The sequence below is a fragment of the Gallus gallus genome, chromosome 5 (genome assembly GCF_016699485.2).
Source record: "Gallus gallus isolate bGalGal1 chromosome 5, bGalGal1.mat.broiler.GRCg7b, whole genome shotgun sequence".
Taxonomy (NCBI): Eukaryota; Metazoa; Chordata; class Aves; order Galliformes; family Phasianidae; genus Gallus; species Gallus gallus.
Window position 1 is genome coordinate 7154051 of NC_052536.1, and position 20451 is coordinate 7174501.

Here is a 20451-nt window from a genome sequence, read left to right on the forward strand (position 1 = left end):
ACCTACCTTGAAAGACAACACAGCAGAACCAAATTCAGCGTAAGGTTGAAATGCCAGCAATATTCCACATTATAATTGAGTTGTTGCAAGCACAAAATCAGTCATACTTTCTCTATTAACCAGCAACATGCATTTTCACCACTTATTCAATGACTTCTTGACCACACCTTCTTCAAACAATGCCAGATACTTCTGTTAAATACAACGCTGCCTTATGCAGGCTTGGAATTATCTGAACTCTTGCAACGTAGCTGCTTTTTGAGCTACTAAGTAACAATACCTAAGAGGAAAAAACATTGGGCAGATGAAAGGATAACTAAGAGTTATCTTAAGAACTCATCCTGTAGAACAGGCATGGTCTCTGGATGACTTGTAGAGATAAACTGCCCTCAGTAGAGGAAGCTTGCACTAAAAATGCCACAGAGAAACTGATGTTAACATACTTATGAATCCATAGGCTCTGGTTTAAACCAAAGGTGACTGAAGATCCAGCTCATCTGAAACACGCTTCCCTTTAAGGCATCAAACACTCCTAAGCACTTCAGTAAAAAGCAAACAAAAAAAAAAAACCCACCTCCTGGATTCTAGCCAACATTCCCCATCTTGTAAAATAATTCTTGTGTCCAAGAGTGAGCAACAGCTATTATGGAGCAAACAACAGCAGCTCTGTTTGCCTCCAGAGCAACTACTGCAATATTTAACTCACTTGTTCAAACAGAGGTCTCTATGACACTCAAAACAAGGGCAATTCTCAGATTTGTCCAAACATAGATCAAGATGCTTAAAGATTTGCCTTCAAATCTGCCAAGAAAGCCTGTTGCTTTCTTGAATGTTTTAATGCTAAACCCAGAAAAAAAGGAGCGTGCACTTATGTCCTCATTTGAGGATAAAAGGCCTGCTTTCTAGTTAATCACTGCCAAACATTAGGTCAGCAAGACACTCCTTCCAAATTCTATCATACTGAGATTATCCAGTCATAGGAAACAGACAATAACTATTTCCCAACCTCTCAAGCATTAGCAACAAACTAAAGTTCTGCAGAATAGAGCCTGGCAAACTCAACTTCCCCCAACAGCTTGCACCAAGTACTAGCAGCAGTGCAACACAAAAACAGTCCACAAGACAGACGTTTCTTCTATCTTATGTATATATTCAGGCAATAAAACCTAGACATCAAATCTGAATGCAGCAAGTGTTTCTGAAAACCATAATCACACATCTGTATCAGAAAATCATTACTGGAAGGTCAGCTTGCCATTTAGGGCTTCCACTGCCATTTTCAAGGACACTGTAGCAAGCCAGAATAAAATTTAAGAGCTGGATAGATTCTGGCAGCAAAGAAAGTAATATTTAACTCACCTAAACAAGATTATGCCAGAAAGACAAGCTGGGGTCACATCATGTCTCATTGCATCTGGTGCCTTGTTTCCACAAAAGTAAATCAATGAATGCTATCAGAAGTTATGTCCACATTTTCAACAACCACGAAGGTCAATGATTTCCCCTATTTGGACAGTACCTATGAGCATATCACCAAAGGTGAGTTTGTCTGTCTTCACAGTCCAAGGTTATACCCATTGAGAAACCTTATCTGTGAAAGATATCTTCCAAAACAGTTGAGTAGAGATCTTAACAACGGAACAGAGTATTTCCTGTTGGACACTTCTTTTGGTGCAAGTTCACTTTAAAGCATATCTACTCCAAACTGCACAATCACACTGCAGATTTCAGATTATTCCTGCACTTAGGAAAAAAAACGTGCTTACCAGTGTTTTCAACTGTCACTAACATTCTTACCTACTCTCTGCAAGGCTATTTGCTATACTAGCTGGAAGCCACAGTCATCTGCAGGATAAACCTGACAAGAGAATTTGTCATATCTCCAGGAGCTGGGAAACATATTGCCAGGTCTGGAAGCTAATTATAGCCACCCCTTTTTCAAGAGCTATCAAAATATGTTCAAAATTTAATAGTAACTAGCTGTTCTCGGGCTTCTGTCTGGTGGTGTGTTAGACAGCAAGTATCTCACACTTCCCCAAGGCTGTACACAAAGTATGGCAAGTGTAGTTGACGGTCACTAAGAGTATTAGAGAATTACCGAGCAACAGACACTTCAAACTTGCTCTATTCCTCAACCTTGAAGATGTTCGGAGACAGTCTGCTACCAGAAAAGATATGCCTACTACAAATCCGTTATCTACTGAAACAAGACAGCAGTTGGAGCAACTGATTTAGTCAAGTTAGAGTTTACGTGACCAAGCATGCAGGTGCATGGCCACAAATAAACTAGACGTGCTCTAAAAAAAACTCCTCTCCTTCTCCTGACTATTCTTACTGACAGAAATACATTAGATGAAAGTTTTTCCTAGACTGTATGTAGAAGTTCTATTTCTCCAGAACAAAATACTATTTTTTTTTTTACATTACATACATTCAAGTTAAGAAGCATTAATAAATTGGTTTAATTAAGGATTAAGTAATATTGCATGAGCTGTTTAACTGCTCTACAGCATCTTGATACAAAAACCTAGATTTACACCAAAAGCCAAAGCACTTCTGCCAACTGCCTTAAAAGCATAAAAAACCAAGCACTCAATTCACTCAATCCTGTAATTTATTAGCAGAATTGGAAGTAGGACTCAGTTTCCACTTAAGTTTATAAACTGGACTATTTGATTTGGAGTTTGAAAACACCCTCGTGGAAATGCGATACTTTGAAAGCCAGAGCTGTGCCTGAAGACATCAGTTTTTTAACCTCCTCCAATCCTTCCGTCTTACTGCGGGGAAGGGAAGATCATCTCAGTCCAGAAACTTGCGGTGCTCTCAGCAGCACTTCACCATTAGAGGCATTTGATGCATGGTCATAGAGATACTTCCTATGAGTGTACTCACATACCTTCTCAAGCTATAGTTCTGAATTCACTGCGAGTGCATAAGCACTTAGACACTATTCAGAGATTCTGTTCTCGCTGACAAAAAACCGACTCTTTAATAGTAAACACTCTGTCCTTCAAAGTAATGGAGAGATCCTAAGCTTTGCTCTAATTACACTTCTTTTACAGTAAAACCACTGAAAACGAATTAAAGTTCTTCTAAGCACTGGTTTAATGCAACTAAGTAAAAGGCTATTGCTATCCCTTTATAATTAAATTAGAAATTTGTGCTGTTCTGAACTGTTTACTGTTTGAGTTTGTCCTTCAAGTGCACATTAAAAGAAAATGTTTCAGCATAATTAACTTCATTCCTCCAAGTTGCACAGAAGGCCATCAGTCCAGAATATTGGACTACGCCAGTAAAGCACACTGCAACAGACGAAGTACGATCAGTATACTCTATTTCCAGTTCATGAAGAACTATTCTTAAGACTTATGCCCAAAGAGCTTTCAAACAGGTCTAGCAGAGCTAAAAACAGGCAGAATCAACATTCACTAAGAAGGACCACAGCTCGAGATCATTTTATCTAAGTCAGTCAACACAGATGCCTTGGCTGTGCTTTCAGATATGACAGCATAAAGTCTCGCTGTTTATCAAGGTGGTTCCACAGATCACAGCTCTTATTGGCATAAATCACAGCTCCACAGTTAACACTGAAGCTAGTAAAAGCTGCCTAAGGAGCCTACCTGCAACATTAATGGATAGAGTAACAGTCTCACAGTTGACTACCACAGAATGTGCTGGAATGCAAGCCTGCTCAATTCTTAGATACTGCATCAGAACAATAAATTGGAGGCACCAGTTTAGCCTTTGTATACATTGTTTTGATATCCGGACCAGGTACCCATCAGGAAAAGCCTGAGCAGCAGTAGTATTATTGCTCCAGTTGTTATTTGACACTGTCATTTTACAGAGGAGGGAATGAGAATTCCTCAAAATATTTTGGAAAACAAAACAAAAAGCAGACAGAGGGAAGGAAGAACCGCAACAGTAACAAAAACAGGTTCACCAGTTCATCTACTTCCATAGGTAAGACAAGTCCAGGTAATTAAAACCTGGATTTACATTTATCGCATCAATCAGACAGGAGAAAAAAATAACAGTCCCAAAACTGCATTCTAAATTACTCCGTTTGAAACACCAGTAGGTCGAGATAAGCCATCTGTACTGCCTGTACTGCCACTGAAGTGTATGATTAGGGCTTTTTTAACATAACATTTGCAGACAGGACATTTCATTGAAAAGGGACATAACCCATCTCTTATTTCCTATTAGTTTGAAATTACAAAGTATGAAGGAGTGAGAAGGTTCCAATCAAATTTTAGAACAGGCATCACACAATAAATTTGAAGTCCTAGAAATGACTTTCAGATCTTCCCATGCTTTCTGATGTTTTTTTACAATTAAACCAAGAAGTCCTGAACAATCAGTTTCTGCGATGCTCTGACTTCTCTCAGATGAAATAGCTTCAGACAGTTGAAGAGAGATTTACAGGAACAAAACCCTGCAATGCTTTGTTGCATATGTATGTGTGAATGTTGCATACTAACTGGCTAACTACACTCCTGCAAGAAAATCCTCAAGTGTTTGTCATCACATTGCACCAAATCCTGCCTTCTAATGCCTTTGTAGTAAAGGTCACTTGTCAGAGTTCATACAAAATTGCAGTCAAGCAATATAACATTTTAACATGATATAATTCAATAGCTTTCCAGTGCAAATCAGTGAACATCTTTTATTTCCCATCACGTTCCTGCAGAAGTTCCTAAGAATTATTATGAAGGCCAATAGTAAGTTTCTTCGACAACTGCTCTAGCAGTCTCTATCTGAAGCCTAATCACTTCCCTTACTCATTAAAAACAAGTTTAATGTGATCTTTTCCAATACAAGTAGAACAAAACTGCAAGTAAATTAACAGCGCTTTTTCCACAGCTTTTGTATATTTAGAAATACCCTACACATACACATAGTTAAAGCAGGTTCTAACAGCAGGTTGCCTACCTACCCCACAAACAGGACAAATAAAGTGAACAACACTTAAAGAGGATGCATAAAGCCTCTCCCACTTCCAAAAGAACTCAGGATTTTACTCCACTCATGCAGTTAACATGTATTTAACTACTGAACACTTGGCCTTTAACTCCTACTTACACCCATGCACCTCTTATCTGGATCTATATATCGTGCCTATTGCACACAACTTCCTACAAGTTCACAAACATCGAGCTAACAATGAAATGGAAAGGTTGGTATGGTGTGGTGTGTGTACATACAGATAACACAGAACGGGAGTTTAGCAAGATCTGCTAAGAACAGCCCAACCACACCTTGAGGAAGAAAGCAATAAGGGATGCCAATGGAGTCACACATAGAAAAAGGGTTGTGAAAACCTTCGAAAAAGCAAGGAAGAGTTCATGAAAGCCTCACAAGAATCTGTGTTGGAGACATTCAGAGTAATAAGAAAAAAGTAATAAAAGAAAATCTACTCTACTCAAAGACAGCAGTCGCAAGGACCATTTTCAGCTTCCACAGTCCCAAAGTGTTGAGGCTAAATAAAGCCTCGCTGGAGGACTGCGTTACAGTCAGATTGCTGCAAGACTCAAAATTAGCAACCAAGAGCAGCAGCATGGGTACACATGAAGGTACTGATCGTGTTCAGCCACTCAAGTATTACAAAAAGTACATCCTCCATCTACAGAGTACCAAATTATCAAAGTTCAGGTTTTAATCACAACAGTTTCTATGTTTCGGTTTTTGGGTTTTTTTTCCCCTTTTCCATTTTACTCAGTAGTAACTCTGGTTCCTACAGACAAAATAAAGCATACTTTAGTGAACAGACTCAACCTCAAACACTGAATATTTTGGCCACACCAAAACAAAAGAAACACAATACCTCACACATTATTTCAGGCTGAGAAGCCAGAAAAACCCCAACTCATTGCAATGATACAGCAGTGTCTTCAACTACTCTTAGTATATTTCCCAGCGCTTGCTTAAACGTCCAAAGCAGCTGTTAGGAATACCTAGCCATTTGAGTTCATTACAGATCCCTTCCATGCAATCGCAGTGCAACAGCACTGGAACTGTAAGTTCTTACAAGTGCTAGAACTTGAAAACAGGAAGATGACACGGGATGCTGTTTTCTCATCATGAGGAAGCAGGAGAGGAGCCTCAGCTCCTCCTCTTCGGGACTAGAAGGTCCTACAAACAGACATTTCCACCTCCTCCACTTCCAAGAGATCTGTTAGTGCGGCCATTTCAATACACGTATTACTCCAAGATGTCATCAGGAGATACACTGGAAAGCCAACACTTTGTGATGCTCTGCACTCACATCTGCCTACTGGATATCCCACACATTTAAAACGAAATCTTAGGAACACCCATTACCAGAGAGTAGAAAGTATTTACTATCAGACAAGTTCGGATTTTGCTTCATAGAACTTTTCTTATCTTATTTTCAAGCATCGGATGCTGAAAAGGAATAAGCAGGGTTTTTTTCCTAACTACAAGAAAGATGAAAGTCATTGGCAAACACACACCTCTACATCAGACAGAAGATGGAAAACAATTACATGCTTTGCTGTTACTGTTAAAATTACTCTGTGGTAAGGGCTGATTAGCCCTGCAGTCCAGCATTAAGACCCGGTACTCAGAGTAAACGGTTACACAGCTAGATCTGCATATTGTTTTCACTGCTTTTTCTAGCTACTGCAGAACCACACAGCTCAGTTTTCATAGCCCGCTTTAAATGTTTCTGGGTAGAGAAAGGGCTGTGTTTTAACCATTTAAAAACAGGGCAGAAAAAGTGAGAAGTACTAATCTTGGAAATATATTAATACAGAACCTGCAGGTTATGTCAATAACATATCACAAACGGCAAGAGACGGGAGCAGGGGAAATTTAAGCTTGCCATGGTACAGATGGCTGCCCTAGGCATCCAAAGGGCTGCGTGATCTAATTCTGTTTCGGTTACTATTGAATGTTATTAAAATATCAACACATTTCAGGTGCTAAAGGTGGGAAGTAGGTTAAATGAAATTAAAGGCTTCTATTCCCACGGGATTCCATCTGGCTTCAATTACAGGCTTGCTGCCAATCACTGTAGAGCTGCACTTCTTCACTCTGGAAGACCCGCGCTGCCCCTTCTCCACAGGGCCCTAAACCTCTTCTCAGAGCCAGGGGCTGATGCACACATCGACGCTACCGCGCCTTTCCAGCCACTCTTTGCTCACGCACGACCCGGCACAACCGGGACCGCAGACCGAGGCAACGTTTCGCTTCTCTTCCGCCACCTCTTTCCGACGGGGGGAGAAACCCGTGACCCCTTCCTGCGAGGCCGCTCCCCGGCCGCAAAAGCGACGGTTCCGAGAAACGGGAAGCGGCCCCGGGCGGAAGGAAGCCGGGCTGCCCAAGAGTGGCTCTATCAAGAAAGAGCGATGGGCAGCGACCCGGCGGCAGGTGAAGCGGGCCGAGGCACGCTGCGGGGCTTTCGGCCTCGCCCACGCGGGAGCGCAGCCGCCCGGAGAAGGCTGGGGATTTTTTGGTTTCCTTCCTCCACCCATCTTTTTTAGGCGTCGAATCCGGCAATCGCGCTCTTGTCCCCGAAGCGCGGCCCTCCCCCGTGCCGCCCCTCGGGGCCCCCCGCTCCAGGTCTGCCCCCCCACGCCAGCAGCCTCCCGGAAACGCCCGGCTGCTGCCCGCGCCGCCGCCGCCCCTCCCGGGCTGATGGAGCGGCCCCCGGCCGCACTGGGCAGCGGGCCCGCCCCTATCTCCCGCCGCAGCCGAGGCGGCCGCTACCTGCTTCGGGCGGCAGCCCCCGCCGAGATGCTCTACCCCTCGCTCCGGAACGCACGCTCCCTGCGCCCACACCTCACCCCTCCGCTCCGAGCGACCCGGACAGTCGTCCTAAAAGGGCCGCTCCCGTTGGTCGTTGCGCACACGGCACCCGCCCGCCGATTGGCTCCCGGCTCCGCCGCTCGGAGGGACGAGAACGCCGGGGGTTGGCGGCGTGAAGGAGCCACACCCAGGACCTCGGAGGGGCGGGGGGGTGCGGCGCCGCTCGGTGGCCGCGCGGTCCTCTCAGCGCCGCTGTCGGCGGTCTTTGCGCGCGGGCCCCCGCTAACGGTCGTTCCCCCGCGCGCGCGCGGTCCTCGCCGACGGCCGCCGTGCCGCTGAGGGGCTGCTGTGGCGGCGGCGCGGTAGGCGCGAAACTGCCCGTGTGGCGGCCTCCATGCGAGGCCCGTGCCGCAGCACGCCGCGTCCTGCTCGCGGGGGCTGCCAGCACGGTTGCTCCATCGTGGTGTTTCCTCGCCGGGCTGCCGCGCTTCGCAGCGCACGGCACGTGGAACCACCGCACTGCCGCTCGTGCTCAGACCTGCGCCCCTCTCGTGACACTGCAAACAGTCGTCACTTGCCGCTGGGAGTTCCGCCCATCTCTCTGGGACCCTCGGGGCTTTGGAGCACGGAGATTGTCCGTCAGGGTTAGTTAAAAGGTTTCAGCGCAGCCAGGGCCGCAGAGCTGCTGAAGCAGCCGCAGAAGCGGGTGACTGCTGAAGTGAGGGGGCACTTGGGCTCACCGCAGCGCTGCTGGACGAACCCCGCGCATTACACCCGCACGTGCGGCGGCTGCCCGAGGACCCCGCGCCGTGCCACATGTAGTGCTGGCACCGCCGGGCTGTTACTGATGGCATCGCACCTCTGCTAAGCATCATTGCGCAGCGCTTTGCTCACCGTTGGTTACCAAATACCGCAGCGTGCCGTTGTGCCGTGCCTGTCGGTGTGCCGCTGCTTTCACAACGCGTGATTGCACAGATGGACACGCATCGGGGTTTAAAAAAAAATCAAGCATTCAAAAAGTTAGGAAACACCCAATATAAGCTTGCCCAACCAGTATTAATTCAGATTACCATCCATACAAATTATTGTATGAGAACTGTTGTAAACACAGACTTTGCTGATGCAACCGCATGTTACTTCTCCAAAACAGTTTCTGCCTGATCTGGGCCCTGAGAGTGGGGAGGGTGCAACCAGCAGCCATTCATTTCTTTCTCCTCAAGATGAGTCTGTCATGATTGATTTAGTCCATATGAGTAAAAACCTGGTCTGGGTATGAAAACATTACCTTGTTGACAGGACACAGAATCACATAACTCTGAGCTCTTTACCAGAACTGTTAGTGGGCAGTAAGTCAACAATGACACCAATGGTTTTCTTCCATTTCTCTTCCAAGCTCTTCCATTTCTAATTCCTTGGTATCTAAGAGCCTACAGATACAGTTGCGGCATTACTTTCAGTGCATGTGTACTCTTAAGAAAATATATTCTAAAAAGAGAGGAAAAAAGGGAAAGAAAAAGAAAGAGAAAGAGAGAAAGAGAGAAAGAGAGAAAGAGAGAAAGAGGAGAAAGAGAGAAAGAAAGAAAGAAAGAAAGAAAGAAAGAAAGAAAGAAAGAAAGAAAGAAAGAAAGAAAGAAAGAAAGAAAGAAAGAAAGAAAGAAAGAAAGAAGGAAAGAAAGGAAGGAAGGAAAGGAAGGAAGAAAGAAAGAAAGGAAAGAAAGAAGGAAAGAGAGAGGAAGGGAGGAAGGAAGGAAGGGAGGAAGGAAGGAAGGAAGGAAGGAAGGAAGGAAGGAAGGAAGGAAGGAAGGAAGGAAGGAAGGAAGGAAGGAAGGAAGGAAGGAAGGAGAATGGAAGGAAGGAAGGAAGGAAGGAAGGAAGGAAGGAAGGAAGGAAGGAAGGAAGGAAGGAAGGAAGGGAGGGAGGGAGGGAGGGAGGGAGGGAGGAAGGGAGGAAAAGAAAGAAAGAAGGAAAGAAGGAAAAGGAAGAAAGAGAGAGAAGAAGAAAGAAAGGGAAAGGGAAAGAGAAAATGAAGGAGTGAGTGAGGAGATGGAAGGAAGGGAGGGAGAGAGAGAAAGAGAGGGAGAGAGAGAGAGAGAAGCAGGGAGGGAAGGGGAAGGGGAAAGGGATAGAAGGGAAGGGAGAAAGGGAAAGAAGACTACACTCAGGCAATATTCAAATTAAAGTTTCTCAAATTATTACATTAATGAAATGTGGGTACATTTTTTTTCAGAAGTTGTGTAAAATGTAACTGTGACACCACATGGAAATAATGGGTATGAGTAGTATTTCAGTGAGGGCATAGCATTATTTTTTGTCTAGTACTGTTTTTTAAAAACATCTAAAAAATAGTGCAACTTTCAAGGTTGTATGGAATAAATACCATATCACCTGAGAATCTTAGTTCATTAATGACATGTAATGACAATGCATTAGCTGATGCACTCACCATAAATTGTCATCTATAACAATAATAATAAAACAAGTTTGGCATCAGAACTTTAAAGCAAATTTAATGGCAGAATGGAGGAAAACCGTAAGTATCACAATGATGCAATGTGAGTTCACAATGCTGCAAAACCTTTCTAGCATCTCAAAAGCCTCCAAAATTGTGAGGATATCATGAGACCTAATTATGTGATTTTCTTCCAGACAATTCTTTCCAAGTCACAATTAATTTCTCTCTCCTAAATTACTTATGAACAGGAAAACATCATAGTGACACGGGATCATGATGCATTTGCATTTAAATACAGCAACCTCTGCCTGCTTCCAAGAACCTACCAAACTGGTTATACATGATAGCATTGTAAATTTTTTATTACAGAAGAAAAATCAGGCAACGTCAACGCAAACATGCTCTAATCTGGGAATGCTGAGTAAATTACCAGCATTCACCAACAACAGCCACTCTCTTCACCCCCCAAACAAACAAACAAACAAACAAAAACTACCATGGGTTTGCATTAGCTTACATTTCAAAAGGTGTTCTAAAGTATTTAGAACTCTATTATCCAGTACAAAAAATAAAGCAGTATAACAGAGGGTTATATAGGTAAACATATAACAAATGCTTGAAAAGCCAAATCTTGGTTTGGTATCTGTGAGAGTATGAAATGAATGCCTATGTTACAGTCGGGGCAAATGGGCAGAGAGACCCTGATCATATCTTTATATCCATTTGAGTTTTTGACCAATAGTTGCATGTTATTTCATTGACAGGAACTCTCCTAGGGGCATTTCATTGCATGTCTCCAATTATAAGCAAGTCCATAAACTGTAAAGACGTTGTACTTTTTGCTGACCTTTAATTTTACACTCCACTCCCCAGATGAGGTTTCCCAGTCTCCATGCTTTGGAAACTGAAAAAGGTGCTACTGGCTGAAGCAAGGGAGGACAAATCCCAATACCATGAGGTATCACTACAAATGGTCATGCTACAGGAACACACTGTTCATATAGAAAATCTCTGTGCATACCTTCATCATTAAATACCTCCGAACTGTTTTTATGCAAACAGCCATGTATCTTTATTTCACTGAGATGTGGACATACTATAAAGGGTTTGTTTTTTGCATAAAATAAGGAATGTATATATCACAAGTTAACTAATTGTGTGAGCTATATGAATGCCCAGTTATATTTCTTGGTAAATGCAACCCATTTAATTAAAGGATTAGTCAACATAAATGTTTACTTTCCATGCTGCCGGGTGTATGAACACAGGCAACTTCTGTTCTGCAAATTTACCCTCTTGTAACATTTCATTTGTGCTTGTGCTGATAGGATACTTACACTGGGATGTATGTATAGAAGGTGTTTACAAACAGTGTATTTATGACGTTACGAGTATTAACAGATTCCAGTCACAGATACATAGGCTAGAATTTGCAAACTTGCTTCTGTATTTTATGTGATATGGGAGATAATTAAAATTTAATCCTGAATGTATTTACACATAGTAGGTGTAGGTGTACAAACTGGATGCGTAACTTGAAATATGTTGTTTGCGGTTGAATTTATTTATTTGTGCATTTAATTTTCTTTCCTTCAATTGGAATTCCACGTGTTTCAATTTGTGTCCATTGCCTCTCATTCTGTTGCTGGACATCACTGAGAACAGTTTGGCTCCATCTTCTTCACACTGATACTCACTCTTCTTCGCAACATACACATGTTGCTAAAACAGCCCCTGAGCCTTCCTTTCTCCAGGCTGAACAGTTGCAGCTCCTCCCTCAGCCTCTCCTCACATGACACATGCTCCAGTAACTTCTCTATCTTCATGTTCCTTCACTGGAATTGTTCCAGAATGTCTCTTTTCTATTGTGACCCCAAAAGGGTCTCACTTGTGCTGAGCAGAGGGGAAGGATCGAGCTGGCAATGCTTTTCCTATTGCATTCCAGGAAGTTTCATAGAATCATAGAATCACAGAATGGCCTGGGTTGAAAAGGACCACAATGATCATTGAGTTTCAACCCCCCTGCTATGTGCAGGGTCGCCAACCAGCAGACCAGGCTGCCCAGAGCCACATCCAGCCTGGCCTTGAATGCCTGCAGGGATGGGGCATCCACAGCCTCCTTGGGCAACCTGTTCAGTGCGTCATCACCCTCTGAGTGAAAAACTTCCTCCTACTATCAAACCTAAACCTCTCCTGTCTCAGTTTAAAACCATACCCCCTTGCTGTGAGGGCATGTTGCTGGCTCATGGTCAACTTGCTGTCCACTGAGCTCTCCAGTGCCTTTTCTGCAAAGCTGCTTTCCACTCGCTTGGTGCCAACTGTACGGATGCATGAAGTTCTTCCTCTCCAAGTGCAGGACTTGACATTTCTATTTGTTTAACTTGATAACATTCATGCAAGACCATTTCTGCAGCCTGCTGAGGTGCCTCTGAATGGCAGTGCACTTAAATGGTTTATTATCCTCTCCTCCCTATTAAGTATCTTCTGCCAAACTGTGCTTTTACAGAAAACCACATTTTATATCTATGATATAATTATTCTCACAAATAAAGATGTCTTGCTTGCATCACTCCTGTTACAAGATGGCTCCAAATTTTCCTTCCTCTCATGGTTAGGAATCTCATTCTAATTTCCAAACAAAATATATCCATGAACATGCTAAACCCCTTATTTCTCCAAATGTTTGCATATTTGTTTTATTTTAGATATATCTTTATCCTAATTAATATTCATTATCTATTGAATTCATAAAGAATAACCATATTCTACAACAGCATCTACTTTGATAAGTTAAATAAGGTATTTTAGTCTTCTGTCATGAAAGAAGCTTTTAGCTTTCCTAGTCATTCTTGTAGCTCTGATCTGTACTTTTTCTGTCCTCATTTCATCTTTCTTTAGCCTAATGACTATGAAAAATGTATAGCAATCAAAGCAACACGTAACTTTGTACTGCTGAGTGGTACTTCCTTGCCTGTACTGGAAATGTTTATCCTACGTATTATCTTTCATAGCTGCATGAAATCACATTTGTATACACATGTACTTCTTCTGTGTAGATTTCTAGCAAACAAGCCTCCAGCATTCAGCAGTCTCATAACAGTCTCAGTTCACTGCCTAATACCCAGTACTATTAAACTTCATTCAATTTCCTTTTGCTTTAGTCTTCAGGAGTACCTGAATATTCTAGAAAGGTACCCTGATATTGTTCACTTCAGCTATCTTTTTCAGCTTGCTGATTCCATACATTATTAGCCACCTTCCCTTTTTGAACAGGAAACATTAATAAAGACATTATATACTGTACTATCAAAATGGACCTTAAAGAAATTCGACCAGTAACTTTTGCTTCCACTTCTGTACTCACTTAGCGTTGGTACTTCTCTAGAGGACGCTGTCATATGTTTTATAGTCATTAGATATGACTTCACTGAAAATCACTTTATATATTGGCATATTTCATTTGCATCAACTTCTTCAAAATTAAAAGAATAAAAATAAAAAGAAGGGAAAAAAGCATCCGCTGAAAGACTAGATTCACTAAAAATACCGGCCTTGCACAGCTTGGTCTTTTCACAAGGCATTAATCTGTTTTTTAGGCCTTAAGCTGCTCAGCTATCAGCTATGGCTGATTCTTATCTTCTCCTGCATGAATACACATAAATATCACTGCATTTTCGTTGCTTCACTTAAAAGCAGAAGTACCAGTCCTAAGATCCAAAGTACGAAACTTAATTTAATCTTTAGAGATCATCTTAGAAAGTCTCTTTATTCTGGGAAAAAAAAAAAAGAAAAAAAAAAACACCCAAACCTGATTAACACACTTATCTGTAATGGGTACCATGCTGAGTCCTGTCAGCTTGATACTAATGATGTTTGTGTTTGCTACGTTTTTTCATCTTTTCTGTTGAAATTGTCTGATGTAATTGTATTTTAGAATGGCTGATATCTATGAGATAGGTGCCATAGATTGAAGTGATCCTTTAACAGTAAGGACAGAGGCCATGTGAGGCTTAGGTCATCACACTATATAAGAATGTGGCTATTTGAATCACTGCACTGAAATGAAACGTTTCAGTAAAGAACAGATTTTGGATAGAAAAGACCTGTTGAAAGGTATCAGATATTAAAGATGTGAAAGCTATTACTCAATTAGGAGTACCAAACTGGCTGATAAAAGCTGGAAGATAGACAGCATAGTTATGAACATAGGATTATAAGAAGACTAATGAGCTCAGTGTTCTGCCCAGCTATCAGAGGCACTGAGTCAGAAAAGTCCCTTTCTAAAACAATTGTTCCATTTTTAACACAGCTGTACTTTGCTTCTTTTAGCCATCTTTTAATTGTCCTTTAATTTCTCATCTAAATGCATTTATCAGTGTGTACCTTTGTTTCTTTGCCAGCGCTTGCCTTCTGATTCAACAGTTCCATTTCCACAGCAATATATGTGTAGAGAACAATTATACCCCATTTCAGCTTTCATCTCATTGGTCTACAATAGCCACATTCTGTCGTCTCCTCAAATAATCTGGGAGACACTCTTCACATCTTTTCCAAACTTGATGCATAATTTTACAGAATATTTCAGATGAAGTTTCACAGAGGTCTGAAGCCAAAATATTTTCATGCCTCTACTGAAAACCCATCTCTTGATGGCAGCTTAGGCTTATATTTATTTTTCTCATAACTACTTCATGTCAGCAGTTCAGAAGAATTAGGATTTGGTTAAATACATGCTGGTTTCTTCTTCTGTTATTTAAAACTGTTGATATTCTAGCATGTAGTGTTGTTATTTCTTCCCAAACACAAAACTGCACATTTCTATATAGATGAAATTTCTTCTTATTTGTATTTCTCGAGGCTATAGGGTCTTTAAGTGATAATTCAAATTCGTAATTAACTATTTGCGCTGCTGCTGAATCTTCACTTTATCTGTGAATTTCATTAGCATGTATCCACGTCAACATTACTTGCTGCCATTTCCTCCCGTCATTTCTCATGAGGAAAAGTGAAGCCCATTTCATGCTTCACTTTTCCTCACTTCAGCTATTGGTTGTCCATATCTGAATGCTGAAAAATACTTCGTTTTCTTTGTAATTATGTATCATATCTTAAGATTTGCTACCTTTTAATTCACGTTCTGTTCCCCCATCTATTTCTGTTTTAGTAACATTTTTCTTACATAGGCTTCATAATTTCTCTTCAAGGACTGACTACGCACACCAAAATCTAGTTCACGTAAACAAGGACAGTCACTTATCTATCTCTATAATTACATAAGTTACACAAGCTATTGTTCACAGTGATTACTTCATAATTTTTGTTGTTGTTCTGTTACACAGTTTAATAGTCTCCTCTATTATAAGCAAAACATCTTCCCTCAATGGTACTGTCTCCAAAGACATATATTTCTAGCTTAGTGACTGTTTCTGATTTTCTACATTCAAAATAATTTTTGTATTTTCTGTCTACTCTGGTCAAAGTCAGACATCTCATAGCTTTCAGTCATGAAATATATCATGAAATAATATGACTTCATCAGTCATATTATCACTGCTTCAGAAATTTGCAGTTTGTTGGTGTTTATTGGAACCTTATTCTTTCTTTGATAACGCTGTATTGGCATGACAGGCAGATCAGAAGACTGAACTAATCAGTGCTGAGGCGCCTCCTCATCAGAGGAATATGCACAGGTGAGAAATTGGTAAGTTACATTGATGTCATGGACAGCTATGTGTCTCCTATGAATGCCTGTAGCAGGGAAATGCTAAATGGCAAAAGGCATTTGCAGTGGAGGAGGAAGAAAGCAGAAATGCCTGGGTAACCCAGGGAGAAGTCCCCACAGAAAGATGGATCCTTTATTTTTTGTAGCCTGCGCTGAATGAAGAGTGGGTCAAAGGACTGCTTGCTCAGTTCCCCCCTGGAATAGTTAGTGGGTATGACCTTTGAGCGCAGACAAGGTGTATCCAGATTGCTGGTTGTCACTTTGCATACCATGCAACTGTCCAAATTGGGCTGCTGGCATAGCATAAAGAACTATCTATGGTCTTGTGATCAGATAAGCAATATATATCAGTTCTCTGCAGCTTTGAGTTCATTTGCTACTTATTCCACTAAGCCTCATGCTCTCCACTTTAAAGACATATTCAAAAAGCACTAGAATTATTTTAATTACAATCAGACGCACTGGTTCAGGGAGCTGATTGTGGTGGGAAGAAAGATAAAGAGAAATCCCTTACAGGGTATGTCTATGGGATTTGGAATTGGATCTGCAGAACAATGCTGGAAGGCACATTTGTCTATGATGTCACCATGTGTGACCATGTGCGAATATGCGTCTCCATAGTGACCATGGTACTGAGGGTGCAGAAGTTCAACAGAGCTGCCAGCTTGGTGTGGTAGAATCATAGAATCGCTAAGGTTGGAAAAGACCCACAGGATCATCCAGTCCAACCATTTGTTCGCCCTTCACCAATAGTTCGCACTAAATTATGTCCCTCAACACAACATCCAAATGCTCTTTGAACACCTTCAGGGTCGATGACTCCACCACCTCTCTGGGCAGTCCATTCCAGTGCCAGACCACCCTTTCTGAGAAGCAGTATTTCCTAACGTCCAGCCTGAATCTTCCCTGGCGCAGCTTGAAGCCATTCCCTCTAGTCCTATCACCGGTCACACGAGAGAAGAGGCCGACCCCCAGCTCACTACAACCTTCCTTCAGTTAGTTATAGAGAGCAATGAGGTCTCCTCTGAGACTCCTCTTCTCTAGACTGAACAATCCCAGCTCCTTCAGCTGCTTCTCATAAGGCCTGTGCTCCAGACCCCTCACCAGCTTTGTTGCCCTCCTCTGGACACGCTCCAGGGCCTCGATGTCTGTCTTACAGCGAGGGGCCCAAAACTGGACACAGTACTCGAGGTGCGGCCTCACCAGGGCTGAGTACAGGGGGACAATTACTTCCCTGTTCCTGCTGGCCACACTATTTCTGATACAAGCCAGGATGCCATTGGCCTTCTTGGCCACCTTGCACACTGCTGGCTCATGTTCAGTCTAGTGTCTATCAACACCCCAGGTCCAGGTACTCCTGCCCCTTCATGCTCTTTGACATAGCAGCATCTCTGTGGTGTGGTCCCAAAGTGTAGTTGTCATTCTTGGTTTTCAAGAATAGTGCCTTTGTTCGTTCAGACGTAGTAACGCAACAATCTTTTCAAACTTGGCAGCTGTTGTGAGGTTAGCAATCCTCTGATATTGCCATGGGGTAATCCTGCAGTGCAAAAAGTACGTCCCTTTCCTTTGACACAGATTCATATGGAATATCATTTTCTTAAGGCTTCAGGTTGTAACTATCTGAATATCTGAATGCAAGTGGCAAGGTAGCTGCTGTCATGGGAGAAGCTGGTAAATAAAGAGCAAAACAAGAACATGATTTTGTGACTTTCACACTGTATTAGTTGTTTAGCAGTGCTTCAAAAAAATCAGTATTTTTATGTATACATGTATGTGTAGGCTTTATAAGTGTGTATCTGCACTCTTCAGTGTTCAGCAGCAGCACAAGACCATACAAGTTAGTATGCCTAGTATGGGAGTGCATCAAAGAGTTTAAAAGGTAATTTTCAATATTAGACAGCTGAGTTGTCACATACACTTAACGTACTGTAACATACACACTGGGCAAATATGAGCCTTCACAAGAATAAAATTGGAAAAGATGCATATGATTATACTATTTACAAGGGTAGAAGATGAACCCGATATAAATAAAATCCATTCAATAAGATTTTATCACAGCCTTTTCACAGGACAGACCTTATTTCGACTTTCTCTGCTTCCAGCAGGTACTTTCTTTGTTGTGCTTACAGTAATTTCTGGAAAGGTCTTTGAAACAGACAATGGTCAACTTTGAAACAGAGAGTGATTGCTTCAGTTGAGCTTGAACGTCACTGTAATTGTAAACCATAATTCAATCAATCATCTTTGTATAAGAATTTAGAAATTTAAACTACAAGAAGAGAAATCTAGTTCAATGCAATTATAAAAATATTTAGAAATCTGTATGTCTTCTACTAAAGGGAGGAATAGCTTTTTATATATAGAAATCTGCATTTTTACATATCGATTTTTTGCTGTCACGCATATAATGTTACAATATTTATCAGCAAATAAAATACACAGGTAGTAGGTTTGAAATAATTACCTATCTGGTTCTTCACCACTACTAACAGTTCCCATGCCGTTTTAATTATTCTTGAGCTTCTAGAATTCCTCTAAGCACAGGACAACACAACTTGAAAATTGTCACCTAGTTATGTAAGAAAGTAATTTATTGACAGAAATTATTTCTACACCCAAATTTCAGAAGTATTAATCAGGAAAGTCAACTCAGACGCTGTCTCCAAACTGCTTTGCATAACAGAATTAAAAATCCTGCAGTGTAACACCTGAGCAACTGTGACTTGCTCTTTGTTTTGCAATGTGTTTGAGCCCTTTGCTGGAATACACAGTAATACTTCCACTACCGCAAGAGTCACAGAGAGTACACAGCTCACTAAGCAGTTCCACGTGGATTTCATGCTCATCTTGAATTCTGTTGTCAAAATCTTAATCACATTCAACTAGCTACCTACATCTTTATGGGGTAGATGAATAAAATGATGGAAAATACGAGATCTCATCGTGGTCGACATATTCCTCATGAGGGGAGCACTGATCTCTTCCCTCCTGTAACCAGCCGTACGGCCCAAGGGAATGCATGAAGCTGTGCCAGGTTAAGTTCAGAATGCGCAGTAGAAAAGGTTCTTCACAGAAAGAGTGGTTTGGCATTGGAACAGGCCTCCCAGGGAAGTGGTCGCAGCACTGAGCTGCCAGAGTTCAAGAAGCGTTCAGACAATCCTCTCAGGCATAGAGTTTGGATTTTGGGTGGTCCTGTGTGCAGTCTGATTGTTGGACTCAACGATCCCTGTATGCCCCTTTCAGCTTTGGATATTCTGATTCATTGAAAATATTTTGATGCCTCGTCAACACAGAGGAAAAATTTCCCTCATTCTTGGACCTTCATCTTTGTCTTTTGAGCTTTAAAGATGTTTAATAAACTCTTGTCCCATTACTCAGTCTGATGAACTCTCCTCTGACCAGCTGAGCTGGAAAAATGGTTTCAGATATTCCTGCTATTTCAGCTGAGACTACAGGGGCTCATCTGCTATGTAGATCTTTGCAGAACACAGGTGGATTGTTCTGGTTATTCCCAGAATCTTCCCAAAATCTTTGGCTTAATAGAGCAGGATAAGTGTACAGTCAGTTGTTGTTGTAATGTAAAGGTGGTCTACTGCAGCCTAAATGTGTCAGACTCACTGTTTTAAGTACTCAGTCAACGGACATATATATCTGCCCAGGCAGAAATACAGAAGCCCCATCCTAAGAATAATCAGTTTAAATGCAGTACTTGTGAACGCTGCAGGACTTGTCATTCTGAGCTGGGAACTCATCCCGGAGAAATCTAAAGAGTTGCCTGAGCTGATTTCAGTTCTCACTCTCCCAATCAGTATCCTTAGTGTAATTTTTTCTCCCATAGTCTGTGGGAGTGCCCTTGACAGCAGGCTGCAACATACCCTGTGACCCTTCAATGATCACTTACTCACTGCTCAACTTCATACAATAAATTCTTCACAAGAGAGATGTAGATGAGAGACAAGACATGGATTAGAAAATAGATCCCTCCTCCTATCAAGGATCCTCCTATGGAGAAAAACAGATCCCACTTTCCAAAGGAGAGAAGCCACTGTCTGACTCCTGGGTTGTAAATTGCTCTTTATTCTTGGTAGGACTGTCTAGCAGGATCAGACTTGAATGCATTGCTTAGATAACTTGGGCTTACAATTAAAAGCTGAAGCAGTCAGATGTCTAAAAATCAAATGCCTTTGCAAAGTATTCAAACTGTCTTGGTAAACTTTGAGGCTCAACTGTAGAACAAATCAAACTGAGCATTTTTCTTCTGTGAGACGTGTTAATAGCTGTTTTTTATTCCACAGTGGGACAGGATCTCCTGTCTTAGGCAATAGTCTGGATCTGACTTTTGGGGTGTAGATGGAACGAGTTTTTTTTCTCTCGCTTAATGCAGAACAGGATTTTGCCCAAACTGTTATTGCGTAAAATAGTTTTGTGCTGTGAGTTAATTCTGTACAACACAGATTTCCTTGAAATCATATTCACTGCATTTAGCTTTGCTATTTCCGCT

General features: G+C 41.8%; 1 protein-coding gene across 10 annotated transcripts in view; it reads right to left on the reverse strand.

Moving 5' to 3' along the window:
• FAR1 (fatty acyl-CoA reductase 1) overlaps nucleotides 1-20451 on the reverse strand; it is an 83843-nt gene that overhangs the window by 29890 nt on the left and 33502 nt on the right. For 3 of the 10 annotated variants that reach the window (XM_040700809.2, NM_001031179.2, XM_040700812.2), the window contains exon 1: nucleotides 7735-7822. The exons of 1 other annotated variant lie outside the window; for it this stretch is intronic. The gene's annotated coding sequence lies outside the window, so the exon portion shown is untranslated. Of the gene's footprint in view, nucleotides 1-6; nucleotides 7885-20451 lie in introns of those variants that run through there. 6 more of the 10 variants (XM_015286359.4, XM_046941596.1, XM_040700807.2 and 3 more) reach the window with 3 other exon arrangements.